The 25235-nt window shown below is 45.0% G+C and overlaps 1 protein-coding gene and 1 long non-coding RNA gene across 5 annotated transcripts in view; one reads left to right on the top strand and one right to left on the bottom strand.

Moving 5' to 3' along the window:
• Nucleotides 1–2231, bottom strand: part of LOC141046936 (uncharacterized) — a 50531-nt gene extending 48300 nt beyond the window's left edge. Inside the window, exon 1 of the long non-coding RNA XR_012219700.1 lies at nt 2112–2231. This is a non-coding gene — a long non-coding RNA (uncharacterized lncRNA). The remainder of the gene's footprint in view (nt 1–2111) is intronic.
• Nucleotides 1–25235, top strand: part of SHANK2 (SH3 and multiple ankyrin repeat domains 2) — a 641049-nt gene that overhangs the window by 132129 nt on the left and 483685 nt on the right. Inside the window, exon 1 of one of the 4 annotated variants that reach the window (XM_073541765.1) lies at nt 14350–14458. The exons of the other annotated variants lie outside the window; for them this stretch is intronic. The gene's annotated coding sequence lies outside the window, so the exon portion shown is untranslated. Of the gene's footprint in view, nt 1–14349; nt 14459–25235 lie in introns of those variants that run through there. 4 annotated transcript variants of the gene reach the window in all.

Genomic DNA, 25235 nt, shown 5'->3' with positions numbered 1-25235 from the left:
CTTTCCGATTGTGATCAGACAAAGCATTAGATGGCATCCAGACCAATCTTTTTCTATTAGGCCGTGCACATGTTCGATGGACGGAGTTCAAGGAAAAATCACTGCATGTCTGCATTTCATCTGACCATGCAAGTCAACGAGTCTGTGGAAATCGTCGGACTATACACGGATGAGTGACATCTGAGTGCAGTCTGTTTCCTGTGCACGGACACAATGGAGAAGGTGGAGAAATTTTGTTTTCCATCTTCTCACTGTGCTCTAATTCTCTCATCGGAGAGAATCGGATCACGTTATGCTGATACTCTGATCAGAGTGTAATTCGCATACTCATCTCGATTCTCTTTAATGGGAGAATATGCGACCGCCTGCACCTGTCCTAACAGTCTATCATGGCCAGGTAGGTTGTCCTGCTCAGGTATAAGGGTAAGTGCACACTCTGCGGATTGGTCTGCGGATTTGGTAAAATCCGCAGGTAAATCCACAGGTCGGTTTATCTGTGGATTAGCCTGCGGTTTAGCCCTGCGGTTTCACCATCTCCACAATGGAGCAGATGGCAAACCGCAGTGGAATCCGCAGAAAGAAGTGACATGTCAGTTCTTTCTGTGGATTTGAAACCGCAGCAAATCCGCAGCATCTGCACTGCGGTTTCCATTTTCCATAGGTTATAATGGTTACTGTGCAACACAGCAGAATCCGCAGTGTGTGCACATACCCTAAGGTGACTGACTCTGCTGGGTGATGACACTTCATGTTATCATCATGGGCCACATTAAACCATCCACGATTTCTTTCAACCCGTGACTATTGTACAATGTTGTTATTTCACAGTGTGTAACAATGCAACATATTCTAAAGAGATATTGTGTGCCTAACAAACGGAACGTTCTTCGTCATCATTTATAGCGTGAACTTTTTATTTTTTACGTTAACATTTCCAAAATTGAATTAGGAAATAATTTCATGGAGAATCTGAACCTAACCCCCTGAATGTCTGAAGTGTGTTACTTCCACCTGGAAAGGCCAGTACATTCAGAGTGACGGCTCCTTTCTTGTTCATGCACCGTCACATTCTGTCCTGGTTATGTGAACCATGTGCTCTGTGCTCGGTCACATTTTGATTGGCAGCAGGTGGCCGATAAGCGGATACATTTTCATGCTCCCACAGGATCTTCTGCACATTATCTGACTAATCTATCCAACGCTCGCCAGCTGAGCTCCACACAACCTGAATGTGGCCCCGAAAATTAGTCTTCTGGTGGGGGCTTGGGTGCAACATTGCTATATTAACCTTTCTGTGAAGTTGCAGCGTTACTAATTCTCACTTTACATCCTTTTATTTTAGTGTGTGAAAGTTGTCGATGGTTCTGGTATTCTACTAAATGAGGTTGTACAGGAGTAAAAAAAAAAAAAAAAAAATTGTATTTTTATTTAACTGTAAACTTAATTTCTGTTGATTCAGTAGGTTGTGGTCAATATCACAGCCCCATTAAAGGCAAACGGTCATGAATCAGGACCGCCGAAGAAGTGGCGTGCACCTCAGTGTGTGTCTCACCATTAGGCTGAGATCACACATGTGAGAAACTCGGACAAGTCTCGCATCTTAATACCCGGCACTCGGGAGCGGAGCGTGCGGCTGCATGTCTTTCTATGCAGCTGCACGCTCTGCTCCCGAGTGCCGGGTAATAAGATGCAAGACTCGTCCCGAGTTTCTCGCCTGTGTGATCCCAACCTTAATCTTACTTCAGTCGGGAATTGGTGTTAGACTTGTGGTGTAGCGAACACCGCCGCTTGTCATACACCCATCCCCCTTTCAGCTCTATCCACTTTCTCGAAGCTGTGCAAAAATGACTAAAATTCGCAGCATTTTAATGCGGCTTTGAGTTGTGCTAAATCTTTGCGACTGTTCAAGGCTTTTTACTCCAAACTTCTGGCCTAAAAGTTTTGGTGAATTAATGCACACATAAACTTGGCTATTGCTAGACATGTAAAAAAAAAAATTAAAAATTTAGGGTCCTCATTGTTAACATTTTTTGGTTAAGAAATAAGAAAAAGCATACAACCACATGAAGGTGTACCATAATTTTGGATGTCCCCTACATCTAGTGACTCACCTCTCCATATGCCTTTCATATACGGTATTCATTTTTATTTGGAGAAATTGGTTCTTTTTTTTAACAAAAAATAGTCCTCTATTTGGATTAGTAACCGTTTCAGAAAGTATAGAAGCAGAACAGTTTAGTAGTAGCTTTGGGGGAAAAATCATCTGACAGGTTCCCTTGAAATAAAATAGGGTTGAGCTGCAATACCAGGTGCAACCTATGGTTAGGCGTGGCACTGTTGCTGGGTGAAAAAAAAAGCAGACCCTTTTTGTAATTGCAGACAATTAAAGAAATAAAAGAGATATTGTGATACTTAACAGTAGGTCACCAGCAAGAAACATGTTTGCACTACTTAGTCGATGATCCCTTTTTTTTTAATCTAAGAAGTCTTTTCATGTACGTGAACAACCGTGCCCTTATTATACAGCCTGTGAATAGGTACGGCGCATTCATCTTTTATATAAGCCGTCACTTACAATGAGGAACAGACAGGCTAGAATCTGGAATAGTCTCTTTGTGTTATATCCATAACTAACAGTGTTGCAATATAATACTACTATAGTGAGCACACAATGCGTTGTATTGAGGGTCAGTGGTTTGCTTTCTTCTGTACTTGGTAATATGTGGGTGTAGCATCAGCACATTATATTGTGTCGCGGTGGTTTAGTTTTCTTTTCCCATGGTGGCATTTATTTCTGTCTTATGCCACTGGTTTGTATTTTGAATCTTATAATATTTTTAGCACTTCTTTGAGATTAGCATAAAAACTACCATTCTGGTAATTTATTTAGATTTTTATTTTGCCATTTTTCACCTCTACTTCAGTTCCTTTTAAGAGCTTAGTCACAAGTCAGTTTTTCTCGACCGTGTCCTGTCTGTTTTAAAAAATCATGAAGTTTAAAGGGGTTGTCCACTACCGTACAAGCGATGATAGAGCCGGTCTTTCTGGGTGGTCATGTGATGTTATGATTGGCTGCAGCTAACAATTGATATGAAAATGTCAGCTGACCGCTAAGAGACAAAGCACTGACATCGCTAGCATGGCATCGATCCGGGAGGTAAATATGTTTTATCCTTGGGGCATTTTAGAAGGGTTTGTCCTATAGTGGACAACTCTTCTAGTGAAGCTTTTCACACCTTTGTTCCTGTCCATGTGTTTGGCACATGGACAGCGTAAAGTCCAAAAATATGCTCATCTGAACGAGCCATCATTTGACATCAGACTTGCCCATTATAAATGGATGAAGGACAGCACTGTGGCTCAGTGGTTAGCATTGTATGGTGGCTCAGTGGTGAGCATTGTTGTTTTTCAGCACTGGGGTCCTGGGTTCAAATCCCCCACCAAGGATGCCATTTGCAAGGAGTTTATATGTTCTCCTTGTGTTTGCATGGGTTTCCTCCGGGTTCTCCGGTTTCCTCCCACACTCCACAGACATACTGATAGGAAATTTAGATTGTGAGCCCCAATGACGACAGTGCCGATAATATATGTAATGCGCTGTGGGATTAATGGCGCTATATAAGCAATAAAAACCCAAAAACGTTCAGACAGTTTTCATCCTTCAGTTTTTAAAAATGGATGAGAAAATATTGCATATAAAATGGAACAGAATTGGACATTTTTTTTGCGGTAAACAGTTGTGTGAATACGTCCTTTCTCTGTACTCGCTAGTTGCACCCCTCATTGGAAGGGATAAATTCTGGAGTACAAAGCTGCAACATACTTTGGTTTGATCACCGTTTTAATGAGTAGAAGAGGATGAGTAACAAACTATTAAAGTCATAGTTTTCTATGCAATAACCGTTTTCCTAAACTCCTGGTGATAAGTGGAGTTCATGGATACAGTACTTCTGTTTTTGACTTGGAAAGGAGACAGCCCGAGGCAGGAAGAGAATATGACACAAGACAGCCAGGAAGCATAGACTATTTGTGAAGTCTCTCTGACCCATATTTGAAAAGTAGAAGCCTTTATATCTGAAATGACATGCTAACCTCATTCCAAGGACTCCAAAATATCCAGCTTTTATATAATGTTCCAATTTAGAGTGAAGGAGAAAGGAAGAGACATCCTAGAATTTAAAAAATACCATGCAGATTCAGGTTCCGTCATAGAAGTGCCCTGAGGACCCTCAGGCTGTGTGCACATGCTGCGGATTTTGCTGCGGTTCCGCAGCGATTTTGGCCGCTGCGGTCCCGCAGCAGTTTTTGCTGCGGTGTACAGTACCATGATTCCCTATGGGAATCAAAAACCGCAATGCAGACGGTGCGGAATTTTCCGCGCGGATTATCTGCGGTTTTCAATCCGCAGAAAGAACTGACATGTCAATTCTTTCTACGGATTCCCCTGCGGTTTGCCATCTCTTCCATTGAGGAGATGAAAAACCGCAGGGCAAAACCGCAGAGCAATCCGCAGGTATTTTGACCTGCGGTTTCACCTGCGGATTTTACAAAATCCGCGCGGATGAATCCGCACCTAATCTGCAGCGTGTGCACACAGCCTCAGTCTTTCCAGCAGTGCTTGTGGGTGTCTGACGGCGACTGTGGGTGGAAGGGGCTCAAGTGATGCCATGTGTGGGATCATTCTGTAATGATTTATACTCACCTGGTTCTATGCCGATCTGGAAATCTGGGGGTGTCTTCTTACATGTGGCTCTTTCTCCTTGATTGCAGGTACTGACCGTCAGTCGTCATGAGCAGGAATAACTCCATTCAAAGGCGTCTATCGTCGTCTTGTAGAAATTTTCATAAGCGTACACATTATAGCTCCCCTGAGTGACGCTAATAGACTGTGACACTTGATTATTGATTGTTTGTACATACTGTCCATCTCATTAGGAAGGAGAAGTGCAGCCATTAATCAATTCACTGTCCGTTCTGCATGATAATTATACAATCTGTTATATCCTTTGTTCAATGATGGGAAGGCTTAGATCCAGGACTTTTAAGGAAGCTCATTAGCTGCAAAACTTAGTGTGCCATGCTGGTTCTTGTATTCCTACTCTATTCCCTTCCTGTTCTGCCTCCTCCTGCTTGACTGACAGCCTGTATGCTGTGTGACTTCAGGCAAAGAAGCTGTCAATCAAGTAGGAAGAGGCAGTGATGGGCAGGATATAGAGCTGGAGTGACAGAGGCTTCAGAACAAGCAAAACAATTTGCATACCTTTTCAAACTCTGATTTCTCAGTAATGGAGAACCTAGCCAGCTATGCAAAGATGTTGCTGGACATGTCTTTGAAAGAGCTACATGTGGGTCTCCCTCCCAGGGCTGCGGGGCACTCGGTACCGGGCCGGTGTCAGGGGAATGTGTCACAGCAGCGGTGACCCGGTCCGTGGCCCTGGGCGCCCAAGTAATGGGGGAATGTAAATGGTGGAATGTAGTTAATGGAATAGTTCGTGACGCCACCTGTGGTGTTCGGCAAGTAGGATGTTAGGCCGAAGCTGCATGCACATCCTCTGGGGCTGGTGGTGTGTTGCAGCCTAGATGGTGTAGCTCCCCACAGGTGAAGCTGTAGCCCCAGGGCAGCGTGGAAGCAATGGAAGAGGAGAGGTGCAGGCGGTGTGGAGAATGGTACCCAGCTATAGCGGTGCTGAATGTGTTAGCGCACAAATGAATGGAGGACACCAGGGCTTGTAGTTCCAAAGCTTTACTCACAGTCCGTTGTACACACACACAGGTGCCTGCCTCCAGGCCGTGTCCTCCGGGTCAGAGACACAATCAACCTCCGGGCAAGTTAGGATTCTCCCCTTCAACACTCCGCCAACATGTACCTTTCTGAACAACTCCTCTATAGCGCCTTAAAGTGTGAAGATCTCCTCCTAGTACTGAGTTACACTGGAGTGCCTCCTGTCAGATGTTCCCAAGAACTCTACTTGTACGGCAGACAGCTGTAGCCTGCTTCGGGGACTCCCTTCTCCTGAGTCCCGGCTCTCTATCCAATTGCTGTTGTGCCCCAAGTCTTAGATGGGAGTAGTGCATTTACAGCCAACTACTCCACCGGTGTCTGCTGCAGAACCATAAGTGTCCATACAACCTCGGGGACCGGGCTCCGGCCTTGTGCTGAGAACCTATAGGCAGGGTTCCTCCTCTAACCCACGTCCTCTCTGTTCTCTCTACTCCTTCGTTCCGTACTTGTCTTTCTTATGGAAGCTTAGATTTCAGTTCTACGTCTTTCTCCTTTTCCTTTCCCGTCCCAGCTGGCTCAGATCACTGGGACAGCTGCAGTACTCCTTCCTCCATCCCTTCTTCCAGGGATCCTCACTCTTGTCTGAGTGACTTCCTACCCGACTGACCTTCTGTCAGACTGACCTGTCCTCCTACACTTTCCCACTCTTTTATATATCTTAACTCCACCCACCTCCCAGCACGTCCAGTGTTCCAAGCAGGGAACCACCAAAGGTGCTCTGCTACCCTCTGAGCAAGGAGCCGCAATGTGGTTATGCAGAACTACCCTGTTGTGTGGGGTGCGAGCGTTGGAGTGTGGAAAGGAGTTCCCACCTTACCTGGATGGTGGGGCACTACACCTTAGGAGAAGGTGCAGTACCTCTGTGGCGACTGAGCCTCAGGGGCGCCACATACCCCCCCGTTAAACACAGCATGTCCGCGGGCTGCAAGATAAACAAAGTTGACAGTACATGAACACACAAAATTTTGTAATGCTGAACAGCATCTCTTATACTATAACTTCCCGATATGAGAGGCACTGTTTCTTAAACGTTGCAAACAATTCCTAATTACCTATCTAAAATTCTAAGTCAAAAGTGCAAATCTTTACTTAATTTCAAAGTGCTGTCATCTGTTACTCACTATCACTTCAGTATTCTTCATCAATACATTTCTTTCTTTTCACTGTCTCTTCTAGACTCTGGACGACGACCGTAAATACCTGGTTCGTCACCTAAAATTTTTAATTCTTTATTCAAATTTCTCATCTTTACGTATCAAAACATTCTTACTTCAATATAAAAGCCATTGACTATCATAAGACACATTATCAAATATTTCACAGTAAAACTTTTCAAAAATTCTTGTAAGTGCTGGACACCGCTCCCAGCCGGGATCTCTTGCAGTGTCCTTTGAGGTAGTCTTTTTCTTCGAAAAGTGTCCTTATGTAAAACCAAGAGAGGGCACCTAAAGAGGCGCAAACTATTTACAATAAAGTTTGTGATGCACTCCAAGTTCATGATCACGGAAGTTCATATTAGAAAACGCTGCCAATCAAAAACCAGGCAACAAAAGTGCAAACAGGGAAAACATGATGAACAAAAGAAGGCACAACGGTGCAAATAAACCCTCCTGGGTAACGAGAGTTATTAATGCTGATCCCCTCCTGGGGTTCTGGATTCTGCTGCTCTGGTATGAGGCCTAGCGCCGAGGGATTCCGCAGCTTGTCGGCGCTGATGGGCAACTACATGGGGACTTGGCAGCGAAGGGATCCCAAGGTCACTTTCCCAAAGCGACCTAGACTCCTCTGTTCCCCGAAGATGTTGAATCGTGCGCGCCTGTTCCAGCCGTACCCTTCTCAGTAGGGACCTCCTCCACCGCCCCATCTCTGACTGACTAGCGCCCCCTGCGGACTCTTCCAACTGCCCCATTTCGAGTTGCCGCAAACCCGCCTCAGACAACGTGAATTCGGAGGGCAACCCATTAGGAGGGCCGGGGTATATACCTGGTGCCTCCTGGCGGTGTGGCCTCCGCTCTGGTGCAGGCATGGGACGGTGGGCCACTGCAGGGATATCCACCGGAATGGCTGGTCTGGGTGCCGGCTGTGGTGGAGCGGATGGTGGCTCCGGGTCCGCAGGGGCCTCCGGTGGGACCTGCGCAGCCGCGTCAGGTCCAGGCGAGAGCACGGCCTCAGCTCCCGGGGTCTATGGTGACTCCTCCGGGCAGGCCGCGAACAGCTGTATGGACAGCGTGGAGGTGTAAACTGGCGCTGCCTGAGGACAGTCCAGTGCAGCGGTGGCAGGTACCGTTGGTGAAGGTACCAGGTCCAGAGGTGCCGGTGGTGTAGGCCCCTCCTGGGCGTGCGGCCTGCTCAGCCTTCATAAGGCCTCCTGCCTCAGTTGCAGACGGCACGTCAGCCGGGCGATGTCATCCTCCAGCTGCTGGCGGCTCATCTCAGAGACGGGGTCGGAGCCTTCAGCCATGGCGCCAGGGAGATCCCATTCAACCTCCGCGCGCTCCATAGGCCTCCTTCCCTCTCTCTCCAAAATAGCGTTCTGGCGTTCTTCTCCCCGCCTCGGCCCCTTTCCTGCCACTGGCTTCTGCCCCTCCTTCCGGGGGCGGCGTCTTCTTCCACCGCCTCCATACCAGCCAGTATACAAACCCCTCGGGGGGTGGGCCATGTTGCTCTCACATAGTAATTCTGGCAGGGGAGGCCCAAGACTCTTTGCGGTCTTTTCCTAGGACCTCCCATCTCTTCACGCCCTTCTTCTCCGCGCCAGCGGCCATTTTTAATATTCATGTCACAGTCTAAAATTGGGTCTTCTGCACATTTTCAAGAGTTCAAAGTCCAACAAATCTCAGGCACACCGAACCTGATGGCATCGGGTCTCGTCATCCTGTTCGTGAAGCCAAGTTGGGTCGCCCTCCCAGGGCTGCGGGGCACTCGGTACCGGGCCGGTGTCAGGGGAATGTGTCACAGCAGCGGTGACCCGGTTCATGGCCCTGGCCGTCCAAGTAATGGGGGAATGTAAATGGTGGAATGTAGATAATGGAATAGTTTGTGACGCCACCTGTGGTGTTCGGCAAGTAGGATGTTAGGCCGACGCTGCATGCAGATCCTCTGGGGCTGGTGGTGTGTTGCAGCCTAGATGGTGTTGCTCCCCACAGATGAAGCTGTAGCCCCAGGGCAGCGTGGAAGCAATGGAAGAGGAGAGGTGCAGGCGGTGTGGAGAATGGTACCCAGCTATAGCGGTGCTGAATGTGTTAGCACACAAATGAATGGAGGACACCGGGGCTTGTAGTTACAAAGCTTTACTCACAGTCCGTTGTACACACACACAGGTGCCTGCCTCCAGGCCGTGTCCTCCGGGTCAGAGACTCAATCAACCTCTGGGCAAGTTAGGATTCACCCCTCCAACACTCCGCCAACATGTACCTTTCTGAACGACTCCTCTATAGCGCCTTAAAGTGTGAAGATCTCCTAGTACTGAGTTACACTGGAGTGCCTCCTGTCAGATGTTCCCAAGAACTCTACTTGTACGGCAGACAGCTGTAGCCTGCTTCGGGGACCCCCTTCTCCTGAGTCCCGGCTCTCTATCCAATTGCTGTTGTGCCCCAAGTCTTAGATGTGAGTAGTGCATTTACAGCCAACTACTCCACCGGTGTCTGCTGCAGAACCATAAGTGTCCATACAACCTCGGGGTTCCCCCTCTAACCCACGTCCTCTCTGTTCTCTCTACTCCTTCGTTCCGTACTTGTCTTTCTTATGGAAGCTTAGATTTCAGTTGTACGACTTTCTCCTTTTTCTTTCCCGTGCCAGCTGGCTCAGATCACTGAGACAGCTGCAGTACTCCTTCCTCCATCCCTTCTTCCAGGGATCCTCACTCCTGTCTGAGTGACTTCCTACCCGACTGACCTTCTGTCTGACTGTCCTGTCCTCCTACACTTTCCCACTCTTTTATGTATCTTAACTCCACCCACCTCCCAGCACGTCCAGTGTTCCAAGCAGGGAACCACCAAAGGTGCTCTGCTACCCTCTGAGCACTGAGCCGCAATGTGGTTGTGCAGAACTACCCTGTTGTGTGGGGTGCGAGCGTTGGAGTGTGGAAAGGAGTTCCCACCTTGCCTGGATGGTGGGGCACTACACCTTAGGAGAAGGTGCAGTACCTGTGTGGCGACTGAGCCTCAGGGGCGCCACATATGCCCAAATTAATAGTTTGGGGAGTGAAATCCTCCTGACAGACTCCCTTTAAGCAGATGTGTTAAACCGATCTGTTTAAAATACGGGAACTGTGGTTTCCATTTGTTTTTATATTTCTGCTCATTTCCATTTTTTTATTCAACTGAATCCATTACAAGCTGATTCCAAACAGAGAAGCAGAGATGTGAACCGAGCCTGTACTCCCAAAAGACTTGTATGTTTACTGACTCACCACGCTCCTCCAATTCTTTCTAGTGAGGATGTTCATTGGCGGTGGCCATGGTGGGGGTGCACATAGGGACTGGGATATTTGCTCACAGCATTTGTCAGTGCCATGGAAACGCCTTGAAGTGCTTTTCATCAACTAATATTTATATACAGCTTGTAAGTAAAATGCATTCATTATCCAGGTAATTAAAATGTGAAAATATTCTCTCTGGTCTGCAACACATTTCAAGAGTAATCCAGCACAGATTGGTTATTAATGCATAATCTTTGACATTCAGAAAAGCTATGTTTGTAGTGTACTGATTGTTACCACATCATAGAACATACTCGGTGATCTTATTGATGCATATTGCTTCCTTTGAGGTTTTTGCAACATGTCTAGTTCGATATATTAGCTGTATGGCTGCTTCATTTAGTTTACATCGGTATCTGTGATGCCTTGTTCATTCCTGACCTCACATTGGCAATCTATTGCTACAGGGAACCTGACGGTCAGCACTAAAGAATGTACTACTGCTCCATTGTTATATGAAGTCATAAAATGGAGTCTTCAGTGGCCGTACTGGATCTCTGCGGGATTTCTTACAAGTGACATAAATAAGTTTTCGGGATAAATAGAGGAAAAAATAAATCACCAGATGGATTCTTTACAGAGCTGTGTGGACTCAGTGACCCGCCACATAAGCACATGGTCATGATCTTGACAAGAGTTGAGTGAATCCGAACTTGAAAGTTTGAGGTTCATACTGGACAGTTAATGTCCATTGCTAAACTCTGAATACGGACTTCTCCTGGAAGTTTGCATTAATGTTTGGCGTTCCGGGGACAAGAGAGATGGTCGGGTACCAGAACCTGAACATCCACGGGTCCGCTCATCTCTAACCGTAAGGCCTTTGCTGGCTGCCGGTGACTGCACATGCTCACTCACTCTTCCTATAGCCAGGTTACTGCAAAGTGATCTTCTGATCACTGAAGAGCTTAAAGCCTATTTGTCAGGGAAGGAGCAGAACGTCTATAGTACATGGCATTTTAGCTGAGAAAATGCAGGCACGTTAGAAGCGGCTGCATTTTTAGCTGCCAGAGGGGGAAGGAGACTGTTTCTAACTGTAGTCAACCCCAACAGATCAAGGGTAGCACCTAGAATCAAAAAAATGGAATTGTATTTTATATGGTACAAAAGTGGAAAATTGATTTCAAATTACCAAAATTCCATAAAATGTGTCCTTGGAGTCTCCCTTGCCATATGCATATACTGTATATACATTAGGTAAATGAGTCCAATGAAGTGACACTTTTGCGTTCTGTTTTCTATATGATCTCGGTGGTTTGTTACGTTCCTGAAGTGAAATCTATGTGGACATTCCCAAGAGATGAATTTCTTTGCAGGAAGTCTCTGAGGTTTTACACGGTTTCTCCTGGATCTCGACAGCCATGTTTGAGCATTGTGCATTGTTTATCAGTAGGAAGCTTGTTTTTTCACATGAATCCAGGTTAGTACAGCTATACCTCGGAGGTAGTTAATAATTACACGGTAGGATGATGGGCGGCGAGCCAGCCGTAACATGAAAGCTCCCCTGATGTTTACGTATATTCTGTAAATCGCCCCCTGTTACAGTGGAGGATTGTCTCCCGTAGTCTAATGTTTACTTACGGTTGGCATTTTGCAGCAGTTTTTTTTTTTTGCCATTGTACAGGGATACGTTCCTACCTGCTCATAATATCCTAGGACCGTCCCAAAATACTTGTCCTTGTTTTCCTTCTAGCATTGATCAACTGTACAAATACCTCTCTCTCTGGCAGATTCGTTTTTTTATCATCAATTTATGGCCTCTCCGAGAACATTATGTCAATGTTTTGATAGTGTAAGAAGGGAAAAGGCAAAAATGACTATAACTCAGCAAGTATGGAATGATGAGAGGTGTCGTGCTGCGCGGCGCTCATTCTATCACACGTATTTATCAGAAATATAGGTTTACTAAAGAATGTGTATTCAGGACTTTTCACAGAGTATGGATAGTAACGCTATACATTGCTATTGAGCTAGAGTACTTCTTTAGAATAAAACTGTCCAAAAGTCTCACAACCATATTACTGTTCCATACGAACTTCGAGTTGTTCGGTGCCATAATACAGACACACCACAAAGGAGTCACAATATGGGTTCTTTTACACTTGCCGTATTTTTGCAGGCCGTTCTTGTGGCTCCAGTAGATTTCTATGGGAACGCAAAAACGGGTTGCAAAAATTCATCAGTTCGCCGTATGGACGTGAGGGCAGTACATACGGCTGCGAAAAAAAATATCGAGCTTGCTCGATATTTTTCACGGACACGGCTGCAATAGATTTCAATGATGCCGCAAAAACAGCGGTAACATTATTTGCGGAGCGCCGTATTTTTTTCCCCAGCAATCTGTCAAAACAAGGAAACATGGCGATCCAAGAATGTTTTTTGACTCCCGTTTTTGCGAGAGGCCGTGAAAATCATGGCAATACGGCCCACAAAAACGGGCCGCAAAAATCATGGGAAGTGTAAAAGAAGCCTATGGCTGTACATATCATAGTAAGGATTGCTATTGATTTTGTGTGTTTCTCTGCAGTCTCCATATACACAACGCTGTGGATCTCTTGGTGTGTTACAGCTGCCAGAACCTCTCTGTTTTATTGAAACCTACTGATAATTATTATCCAAGTTTATCGAAGTTAGTTTTTGTGGCAGAACTGGTGAAAAATCTCCTGAATAAATAAAATGTATGGTCGGTAAATCTAAAGTGGACAGAATGTTCTGCAAGATTTACTTCCTTAAAGAGGTTGATTTTGCTCAGACTAGTAAAAGAAGTTAGGCTATGTGCACACGTTGCGGATTCTGCTGCGTTTCCACAGCGGTTTTGGCCCTGTGGAAACGCAGCAGTTCCGCTGACATGGTACAGTACAATGAAAGCCTATGGGTTTTCAAAAACGCTGTGCTCACGCTGCGGTTTTTTCCGCGTGGTTTACAAACCGCAGCATGTCAATTGTTTGGGCGGTTTCCGCAGCGGTTTCACACCTTTAACATAGTAGAGGTGTGAAACCGCAGACCAAACCGCAGGAAAACCGCAGGTCACTTTACCTGCAGTTTTACCTGCGTTTCCGCGCGGAAAAACCCGCAGCGGAATCCGCAACGTGTGCACATAGCCTAATACTCGCCAATCCCCTGCTGCTCTTTTCCTGACACCTAACTGACCTCGGTGGTCTCTATTCCCCAGTCTTGACACAATGAAACTCACTGCTGTTGAGATGAGACCAAAAAAAAAAAAAAAAATAGAGACCAGCATGGATCAGGTAAGCTTAGTGTAGCATTGCATGATGGCCATTCAGACAAATGTACACACATGTAATAATGCATATGGATGGTCTGTGTGCACCGACTCTCAGGGCAGGTTCAAACAACCATTTTCTCGACATCCGGGAAAATCGGTCCTATAATGTCAGTCCATGAAAATTGGATGTCATTTGTCATCAGTCCATTTTTTTTTCCCACGGTCCCATACAGTTGAATGGGCGAGTGCCATCCAATTTTTGTAGGCAAATCGTGTCTCCTATGTTTTTTTTTTTTTCCCTTTACCTACTCGGTCCAAATAAAAAAAACTGACTTGTGCAAAGTCCTATAGAATAACATGGGGATAAGTGCTATCAACCACGGATAGCACTTGTCTGAGTTATACGGTCTGGTGTAGAATAGATTTAATTCTGAAACTGGACTAAAAGATATACCGCCAAACTTCAAATGAAATTGACCGCTCCCTGTGATAAGCACAACAGCAATGCTAATTTTACAAAAAATATAGGACATGTATGATACTCACTGTATGATAGAGCTTGGTGCAACTAGCTGGATACATTTGATGCTGTTTTCTTTTTGCCACGGCATGACGCATATAATATATGTCTCCATACGTGTTTCATACCTCTTGTGTCTCTCTTTTGTCTAAAAGTAGAAAGTATCTAAATAATAACTTTTACTCCACTCTTTTGGTGAAATTTGTAACAATATTCTCCCCCATTGCGTTCTTTATGTTACAGACAGTGTATTAATGTCGTGGCTTTTGAGAGGTTAATAGGGAGGAGAGTGCTCGGCGTAGTTGCAGGCTGCATTCATGTCACCCGCAGCAGCAGGCACATCTTAGAAGTGGGAGAGGCTTTATTTTTTGGCAGCAAGCGTTATTGGCTTTGTGAGTTGTTTTCTGCTCATGTGCTCGATAGGACTCAGGTGATAAGTTCTGATCATCTCCGGTAAGTACAGCCAGCCTGATCGAAAGACAGATATCTCAACATTTCAGCGATCAGACCTCCCCAGCTGTTGTGGAACCGCAGACGTTAACATGCTGGGCTTTGTGGTAGCCACACGTCTGTATGGACATCTTTTCTGTGCAGCATATGTTTCGCTTTTTTGAATAATCATGTGAAATTTAAAACTTTCTATTGTGTTTGTTTTACTTGTTTTTTTTTCTTTTTTATTAATAATAAAATTATAATTTTTTTGGGATCCAAAATCATTTATGCTGTAGAATTCTTTTTTTCTGGCAACTAATAATCCAGAAAGTCTGATAATCGGACACAGAACGGCAATGCAATGTGGAAGAAGTAGGCTGAAAGCAGAAAAATGAGGAGTTGGAACCGAAGTTATAGATGTTTATTTTATACCTATATAGATGATGATATAGAGTTTTTGTATAGTATAGTGTTATATCTAGCTGACAGAGCTGAAAATATGTTACAGATTTGTCAGAGCTGCTGGTTCTTATAGTTCTTTATGTTATCCTCCTCCCTTTTATCGAGGTGGAAATGGTCATATACACACCTCCACAATATGGACAGGGAAGACAGCATGTACAGTTTCACAAAGTGCAGTGAACACAAGCTAGAGATAAAGTGGAAAGCACATGGAAGGGACCCATGGATTCTCAGAGAGCTCGTATTCAGGCTATATTATTGTGAGGGACATGCAGACCTTATATACAGCATGTATTACTAGGAGAGTCACACATAACTCCCATCCAGCCCTTATCACTGGGAGAGACACACAGACCTCACATCCAGCCCATATTACTGAGAGAGACATGCAGAGCTCACTTTCAGCCTATATTACTGGGAGAGACACACTGACCTCACATCCAGCCCATATTACTGAGAGAGACACACAGACCTCACATCCAGCCTATATTACTGGGAGAGACACAGTGACCTCACTTCCAGCCTATATTGCTGGGAGAGACATGCAGAGCTCACTTCCAACCCATATTACTGGGAGAGACATGTAGAGCTCACATCCAGCCTATATTACAGGGAGAGACACATACCTCATATTCAGCCTATATTACTAGTAGACACTCTTAGACCTCACATCCAGCCTATATTTCAGGGAGAAACACATATACCTCACACCCAGCCTGTATTCCTAGGAAAAACACCTGGATCTCTCATCCAGCCTATATTCCTGGGAACAATAAATGGACCTCATATCAAATTTGTGTTAGAGAAAAACGCCCAGATCTCACATCCAGCCTGTATCACTGCGAGGGACTTTGCCACCAGATAAATAATCTAATATTTGGATCAGGCAGAAAACTGCATAGGGTCCGAAAATGTACAGAGAAATAAAGATTGCAGACTGAAATATAGTGGCATTTTATCTGAAGAGAATGACTGAAATATGTAAAAGACATTATTTTCCATGTCAAAGGTCTCCATAGCCTTAGTGAGATAGATTACTTCTTTTGGTGATCATTAACTCAACAGTATCATGGACCTGCCTGATATTTCACACGCACCCATAGACTTATATGAGTGCAAGTGCATGTGATCTGAGTTTTGGGTGCGATTGTTTTTGCATGCTGAGTTGGCACAAGAAAATAGTCGCTGATGTGAGCTGCACCATAGAGAAACATTGGGACGTGTGCAATCCGATAAAAAAAAATCAGCTTGCCCTCGGCCGATTGCATCGCAAGTCGGAATGAGCCCTAAGTATGTGATTGGGGCCGTGTGTGATGTAGGACGGCTGATTGCTTATTTCAAAAGTTAAAAGAACCCCATTTCAGTTCCGTTGTATGAACAGAGGAGGGGGCTGGCTTAGCTATTGAAGTAAGGACCCAGACGTTCTTCTTTACACACCACTAGATAGATGTGATGGATTCAGAGTGTACCTTCACTGCCGCTGTGTATTTCACATCCACTTAATTTCGGTTTACCCTGCAAATTCTATCTTTTGCAATGCAAAATCTGCAGCCTTTCCGCTACGAAATGCAGCTGTGTACAAGTCCTGTGTGACCTACAGCAGAAGACCTGAAAAGAAGAATATTGACACATGCAATGCTGGTTTTTTTTTTCTGTGAGAATGACCCTACAATGGAAGCCGTCCAGTCCTTTCAGTGGGCTGCCCTTCTCATTCCGCAGATCTGACGTCCATGTTGTTCCGCGACCATGGTTTCCCATTAAAGCATTGCCTGGCCTGTTTATTACAGCACACACTGCCGAGAGAGCATGGAGCTCTGAGATGATGGTACCTGTTCATTTTAGCAATTGGTTGTGATTAATGGTGACATAATTGACGGAGGGTATTTTAAGACCGTAAAACAGTGCTGCTGAGAACATGCAGCACATCTGTCCGTTCTGATTTCAATAGGACTTATTGCAAGCCTTCGACTCGTGGTTCAGGTTTCTATCAAAAGAAATCATGTTACGCAAATCAGACATCCCCTATTATTACAACATTACAATACTTCTTATTCATATTGTTGCCTGCACATGATTATTGCCCAAAAAACGGCAGCCTCCGCTGGTTGTGCAATAAGGCGATCGTCAGTGCATTAATATGCCCTTATAATCTGATACTCTGAGGTTGTTTGCATTCCCACACTCCAAACACATTGCTGTATATTTATACAGGGAGTGTCCGCTGCCCGTGCCATTTGCAGAGCTTTAGATGTGGCTTTTCTCTTACATTTATAGAGTTTGGTGATGTTGTCAGTCGTCGTATTACAGTCATGGAAGGAAGGGGGAGGAGAGATTTTATACTTTTTTTTTTTTTTTTTTTTAGAATGTCATGGTGAATATACCAATATGTACTGTATTATAGGGTGTATACTGCCCTTATAATGGTGCCCACTGTGTAATTGTGACATAGGGTTGTATTATATCCTGTTCCTCTGTTCCTAGTAAACATGTCCTCTGAATAACGTGGCACCATGTGACTACTTAGGGTTTGTTGATATGCTTTACCTGGATTTATCTCGTCTGTCTTACTGGAAGCCTGAAGCGATTGATTGTTCTCTGAGACTTACATTGATTTGTACTATAGGACGTTGCGATGCCAGCAATCAGCACTTCAGCTTCTGTACCTAGAGTCTGATCTGTGGGAACTACTAACTGTGTTTTTCTGCATTAGGTTGTGTATTCACTGCAGGAATATATATTCTCATGTATTAGAACAGCTGATGTCATTTTGAACTTGATCTAAAGCTTGTTTGGGCGTCCAGCAGTTGGCGTCCCGTTGAATAACTTATCCTTATTATATTAGTAGGGGATAAAAGTTATTATTTTGGTACAATTCCTTTAATAAATAGATGTCTTAGACCTGATGAGACTGGTGTGCTTACTGGGAAAATCTCTCAGGATGACATTGTAATTTTTTTTATGAAAGTTTGCAGCACCACTCCAGTTTTTTTTTTTCTCTCAGCACTGGATTGGTGCTTTAAACTTAAGGTTCTTACCCCTATCTTTATACTCACTTTCCAGCATCTTCATGTTTTTTCGGTGCCACTCCGGTCCCGCAGCGCTATCTTGTGACCGCAGCTTCTGCCTGGCCGGAAGTCAGAGGTTATGTCAGAAGCTCTCACAGCCAGAACAAGGGCCTCATAGACTTGTTTTGAGTTGTGACCTCTGGCTTTCTCCATGAAGCAGGTCACAAAAGTCTGAAGATTGACAGGAGCGACGGTGAAAGAAGATGAAGATGCCAGAAGTCGAGTATAGGACAAGGGGCAGGGGACTTAGATTTGAAGCACAGCTCTAGGTGTAAAAAACACTTTACTGGTGCTTTAATCTCAGTTTCTGCCCACCTCGCTTGATTGACAGCTCTTCATGGTCCCTTCTCTCTGATGCAGAATCTCAACCCAGGTATCCTGATTGATAGCACCTCAGTGTCCCTCCTCCCTGCAGATGAGTATCCACTCAGCAATCCTGATTATCTGCTCTTAGGCTGTGTGCACACGCTGCGGATTCCGCTGCGTTTCCGCAGCGGTTTTGGCCGCTGCGGACACGCAGCAGTTTTAGCTGCGGTGTACAGTACCATTCATTTGAATGGTAAAAAAAAAACCTCTGTGCCGACGCTGCGGAAAAAAGCGCGCGGATTTGCTGCGGTTTTGAATCCGCAGAAAGAATTGCATGTCAATTCTCTCTGCGGAAACCGCTGCGGGTTCCTATCTCCACCATTGTGGAGATAGTGAATCCGCAGGACCAAACCGCAGGCAAAACCGCAGATAATCCGCAGGTCTTTTGACCTGCGGATTATCTGCGGTTTTTGAAAAATCCCTGCGGATTAATCCGCAGCGGATTCCGCAGCGTGTGCACGTACCCTTAGGGTCCTTCCTTCCAGCTGATGCTGATTTTCCACCCACCTAGCCGGATTGACAGATCCTCAGGATATGTGCACACGGTGCGTATTCTGCGTTGGAATTTTCTGCGCAGATTTCACTAAATCTGCAGGTCAAATGACCTGCATATTTCCTGCGTATTTAGTGCTTTTTTGTGCGGTTTCACTGCATGTTTTGTGCAGATTTCCCCTGCAGTTTTCAACTTGTGGATTTCTAGAATGGAGCAGGTGGAAAACTGCACCAAAAGTGCACTAAAGAAGCGACATGCTGCTTTTTTCATTCTGCACCAAATCCGCACAGAAAAAAAAGCAGCATGTGCACAGCAGATTTTGTTTCACATAGGCTACAATGGTGCTGTACATCTCAATGACTTCTGCTGCATATACGCAGGGCCAAATCTGCTGCGTGTATCCAGCAGAAACGGCACATAGCCTCAGTGTCCCTCCTCCCTGCTGCAGCTGAATCTTTACCCACGTAGCCTGACAGCGCCATGTGTCCCTGACAGATCCCCTAGCACGATAACAGCGCTACACTGCAAGCTGTTACAATCACGGCCTCTCATTCCACTTTTCTTTTCTAGTATTAGGACCGTGTGATTTATATAGTGCTACAAGAATATGATATTTATTATATTATTACCCAGCTGTAGAGACATTTTCATGCTTCTGCTGTGAGAATTGGACCTAAGGGTATTATGGCTCATTATTATGTGGAGCCATAATGCAGTTTGTACAGATGTAGCTGAGCCTGTTACCGCTGTGCGTCTTACAATTGATCCACATGTGCAAAGTTATTCTCGCCTAGAAGTATTGCTTGTAAGGCAGAATATTTTCGTTTACATGGAAGGAGAGATATCATTGGGTTTCTACCAATTTCTGGCTTATAAATGACCTACATTTTATTGCAATTTTGTGGTAAGAGTTGTAGCTTTTTTTCCCCTCTGGACACTAGTTTAAAGTAATTAGAAAAGTTGTGGGGGGGGGGGGGGGGGGTTGCTTTAAAGGGTTTGACCGGTAAAGATAGGTTAACACCTCTCCCTTAGATAGGTATTAGGTTTTTGATCATTGGGGGCTCTTTTAGCGAACAGGGCACTTTTATTCCATTAGCATAGAGCTGCAGTGCCCCTGCCTGCCTGCAACTCCATTTATTACCTATAGGGCTGCTTTTTCATTCATAGACAATAAATGGAGCGGAGGTCAGGTATGTGCACTGCCTCGCTATTCTATCCATCGGCGCAGGTCCCAAGGGTCAGACCCCCACCGATGAAGAAGTTATCACCTCTCTTCGCTGGAAAGCCCCTTTAAGCAGAAATAGACACTTTTGGGTCTGAGCTTCGTCCAAAAGTTTTGTGCAAATTTGCGGTTGCTCATATAGACTCTTTTTTCATCTCCACTTTACAGCAGTGAGAAAAGTGCAAAGATTTAAGCAGCAACGGTCAGAACCCCAAAATGTTTCCCCTGAAAGTCCACAAATTGTTGCACAAATATATGCCGACTCACATCAGGTGTAGATTGTAATATCTGGCCCAAGTGTGGGCAGAGAGGCACCAAATATATTACAATTTAAGGCATCTCCCTTCAGAGAGAATCTACCTTATGGGACCCAACAAAGCCCACCCAGCAGTGTGACCCCTGTGTAAATGGTCAAGTCGGGAAATCTCCCTCCTCATGAATGGAATGAATTCATTACTTATTATGTGCACAGTGTGCACCAGGTCAGTTCACACGGTACAGCGGGAATTTTCTCTTCTTGTTATCTTTGCCCTTTTAAATGTTTTGGCGGAGTATATAGTAAGCCACTGTGAGAATTTCGGATAGTCTTGCAATTGAGTCGATGGTCGAGCTGTGACATTGTACACCAAGCGAAGATTTCTTTGCATTCTGTTTTTTTTCCTCCCTTTTTTCTTTTGCATCTGTAGTTGCAGGTGGGTGACCGAGGAAAAAATTCCATTGTTCCGTTCCGTGATATGAATAGTTCTGTGCTTTTTTTTATATCCCATTTGAACTGGGTATTTTGTATAACGGGCACAGCTGGACAAGATTCTGATCTGACCAGACCGGCATTTCTGACATCAGTACTGTATTATTTAATATGCCTTCAATAAGACTCATCCCCTCACAAGCAATGAGACAATATTGTCACTGGTGCATCCACGAAAGTGTGTAATTGAAAGGCTAAGTAATGAAATGCGCAGATTTCTCAGATGACAGCCGGGGTCGTGCGGAGACGATCATGAAATTTAGCCAGAGAAACATCCTGCAGAGTATAAATCAGCGTGATATTTGTAGTATACATTGTATATTATGTGACTTGATGAGTATAGCAACGAAAGAAATTTGCAGCCAAGACTGATTTCTGCTGCGGCTATTCTGTAGTGTATAGCAATTCACACTCTGTCTCTTGGGTTTAATAATGTTGAAGGGTTGCACAATTTTCAAGCTGTACTTGTTCATTGTTGTCATCTATGAAAATAGAGCAGATTTGCAAAAGTTTTAAGAGATTGTAGAAATTGTATAGAGTACAATAAAGAATGACCACTTAATGAGACACAAATTTGGTGGAGGTACTGACATGCTTCAAACAGCCCGCTCTACCTCATCCCAGAGATACTCTTTAAAGAATAAGATCTGAGGACTATGAAAGCCGGGAAAGTAATGAAAACTCACTGTCATGTTCCTATAGCCAACTCATGACTGTACGATCCTTGTGGCATGATGCTTTGTGTGGCACCCCTGAGGCTCAGTCGCAACAGAGGTACTGCACCTTCTCCTAAGGTGTAGTGCCCCACCATCCAGGTAAGGTGGGAACTCCTTTCCACGCTCCAACACTCGCACCCCACACAACAGGGTAGTTCTGCACAACCACATTGCGGCTCAGTGCTTAGAGAGTAGCAGAGCACCTCTGGTGGTTCCCTGCATGGAACACTGGATGTGCTGGGAGGTGGGTGGAGTTGAGATATATAAAAGAGTGGGAAAGTGTAGGATTGAGGTTGTCTGGCAGAAGGTCAGGCAGGTAAGAAGTCACTCAGACAGGAGTGAGGATCCCTGGAAGAAGGGATGGAGGAAGGAGTGCTGCAGCTGCCTCAGTGATCTGAGCCAGCGGGCACGGGAAAGGAACAGAAGGAGAAAGACGTAGAACTGCAACCTAAGCTTCCATAAGAGAGAGAAGGTTCAGCACGGAATGAAGGAGTAGGAGAACAGAGAGCAGACGTGGATCGGAAGAGGAACCCTGCCTATAGGTTCTCAGCGCAAGGCCAGGGCCCGATCCCTGAGGTTGTATGGACACTTATGGTTCTGCAGCAGACACCAGTGGAGTAGCAGGCTGTAAATGCACTACTCCCAACTAAGACTTGGGGCACAACAGCAGCTGAATAGAGAGCCAGGACTCCGGAGAAAGGGGTCCCTGAGAGAGGCTACAGCTGTCTGCCATACGAGTAGAATTGTTAGGAACATCTGACAGGAGGAACTCCAGAGTACCACGGTACTGGAGATCTTCACACCTTAAGGCGCAATAGAGGAGTCGTTCAGGAAAGGTACATGTTGGCGGAGTGTTGGAGAGGAGCTTTCCATCTGGCCTGGAGGTTGGCTGAGTCTCTGACCCGGAGGACATGGCCCGGAGGCAGGCACCCTTGTGTACCGCAGACTGTGAGTAAAGCTTTGGAACAGCAAGCTCTGGTGTCCTCCATTCATTCTTGCGCTAACCCACTCAGCACCGCTACATCTGGGTACCATCTTTTACACTGCCTGCGCCTTTCCACAACCCTTGCAACTACACCACAGGTGGCGTCACGAACTACTCCATTCCATTAACTACATTCCCCCATTACTTGGGCGCCCAGGGCCACGGACCGGGTCACCGCTGCTGTGACACATTCCCCTGACACCGGCCCGGTACCGAGTACCCCACAGCCCTGGGAGGGCGACCCACTTTGTCCTTCTGCCGTTGGGTAAACCGGTGCTATGAAAGAATGAACTTGGTGGACCACAATGCTCATGTAAGCACCGTAGTTTTTGAGTGTGTTGCTGGATTTGCTTTTCTGCTTTTTTTTTTTTTTTTTTTTAGCATCATTGGCTCTCAAACCGATTGTCTGCTGTTATAACCCATCCATGATAAGGAACGGCTTGGACACCAGTGTTGAATTTAGATGCGATTTTGTTAACTGTGCAACGTCTCTCTATCCATATGATTCTTTACGTCCTTCTCTGATCCTTTTTATCAAAATGATTCTTCATATTCTGATTCTTTTATCAGAACGATTCTTCACGGCTTTCTCTGATCCTTTCATCAGCATGATTCTTTTCATCCTCCTCTGATTCTTTCAGCAGCAATCAGCACGATTCTTGTCATCCGCCTTTGATTTTTTTACTCTCCATAGAATAACCCTCCCACAAGACTATTAGTTTATGAAATACTAGCCCTGGCTTGCACCAATGATACTTTTGGAAGTCACTCAGACTTTTACTTAGTGGATTCACACAGAAACTGATCTCTTTTATTTCATGTTGTGGGGTCAGGGGTCTAATTTCTCTACACATAAGCTCTACTTGTTAATAACTCAGTTGTCTCTAATAATGTGTCCGTTCAGTGTGTGTTTCTTTCACTACAAGGTGCAAACAACCCTTTGTAGTCTGATGGTGCAGTCATGTTTTGTTGCCTCCGTTTTTTCTGACTGTACAGACAGTAGAGGGTTGCAAACTACTTGTAAGTAAGGACTCAGCAAAGTGATCACAAGAATTCAGAAACTCTTAGGCCACATTCAGATGTTTAATTTTATTTATGCATGTGAAAGAAATGGACCAATTTTCATCAGTGTTTGGTCAGGTTGTCCGTTTTTACCTTTAGGGTTGCATCAGTGAATTTCTCTTATTGAAAACTAAAAAAAAAATTGCAAACTGTTATATCTGCAGAAAGACCATGTTAAAAGCTATGGAGGAGGAATCGTAAGCATTATTCTAGCAATGGCTCCTTTATATTTAGCAGTCTTTCAGTAAAATGTTCCTATGCCCAAGAATGTTGATCAAAGATCCTTTAGGTTCTTCATATACACATACTACACCTCCAGAAGCTTTTCTGACCTCCTGTTCCAAATATATACAGTGTGGGCCATTTATATGGAAACACCTAAATAAAATGGGAATGTTTGGTGACCCAGATCGGCATGCTGAATTTGCAGAATGGGGAAAAATTGGAACAGAACCCTCAGTTTACACAGAACATTATAGCCGACTTCAAAATGGTCGTCATTGTCACCACCCATCTTGAAAAGTTTTCCCCCTCCCATATACTAATGTGCCACAAACAGGAAGTTGATATCACCAACCATTCCCATTTTATTTACTGGCCCACCCTGTAGATATGTAGTCAGCCTCTTTGAAAATTTAACTGCTCCCGCTCTTCTAGGAAGGATTGCTACAAGATTTTGGAGATGTCTGTTGAATTTTTGTCTCCTCATCATCCAGAAGAGCATTTGTTGGGGTCAGACCTTGATGTTGGACGAGAGGACTGGGATCACGATCTCCGTTCTAGTTCATCCCATAGGTGTCGGATAGAGTTGAGATCCAGTTTTGTCCGGCTGGTCATGTTCTTCCACCAATCTTCTCCAACCATGTCTGTATGGACCTTGTGCTTTGGGCACAGTCATGGGGAATTGAAAAGGGTCTCCCTCAAACTAAAGGTCAGCATTGTGCTTGGTGATGTGCAGCTTCATGCAGCTGCTCCACCATGAAGCTCCCGGCGAGGGCTCATTGCTTGTGCTGATACCAGAGGAGCTCTGGACCCTGCAGTTATAGTGTCAGCAGAGCGGTGGTGACTTTTCTGTCCTCTGCTCCTCAGCACTTGGCCCCCCACTCTGTATCGTTATGGCGTCTCCACTTCATGGTTGAGTTGTTGCGGTTCTTTCCACTTCTCAATAATATTACTCTGATGATGGGAGTAGATTCAGGAGGAGGAAATGTCAGGAATGGACTTGAGCAATGAGGTTAGATGTTATACATCCGGCTCAATGGGGCCGGATATTATACATCAGGGGGCAATAGGGCCAGATGTTTTAAAACGGGCAATGGGCCCGGATATTATACACCTGGATCAATGGGGCCGGATGTTATACACTGGGGGCATTGTGGCCGGATATTATACACTGGGGGTAATAGGACCAGATGTTATACACTTGGAGTAATGAGACCAGATGTTATACACTTGGGGTAATGGGACCAGATGTTATACACTGGGAGTAATGGGGCAGGATGTTATACACTGGGGGCATTGTGGCAGGATATTATACACTGGGGGTAATAGGACCAGATGTTATACCCTTGGATTAATGGGACCAGATGTTATACACTGGGAGCAATGGGGCCAGATGTTATACACCAGGGGCTATAGGGCAGAATTTTATACACTAGGGTAATGGTGCTGGATGTTAT

This window comes from Dendrobates tinctorius, unplaced genomic scaffold, assembly GCF_039654945.1.
Source record: "Dendrobates tinctorius isolate UK_male_01 unplaced genomic scaffold, ASM3965494v1 ptg000124l, whole genome shotgun sequence".
In the NCBI taxonomy this organism is placed as follows: Eukaryota; Metazoa; Chordata; class Amphibia; order Anura; family Dendrobatidae; genus Dendrobates; species Dendrobates tinctorius.
This window is presented reverse-complemented; position numbering and strand designations above follow the sequence as displayed.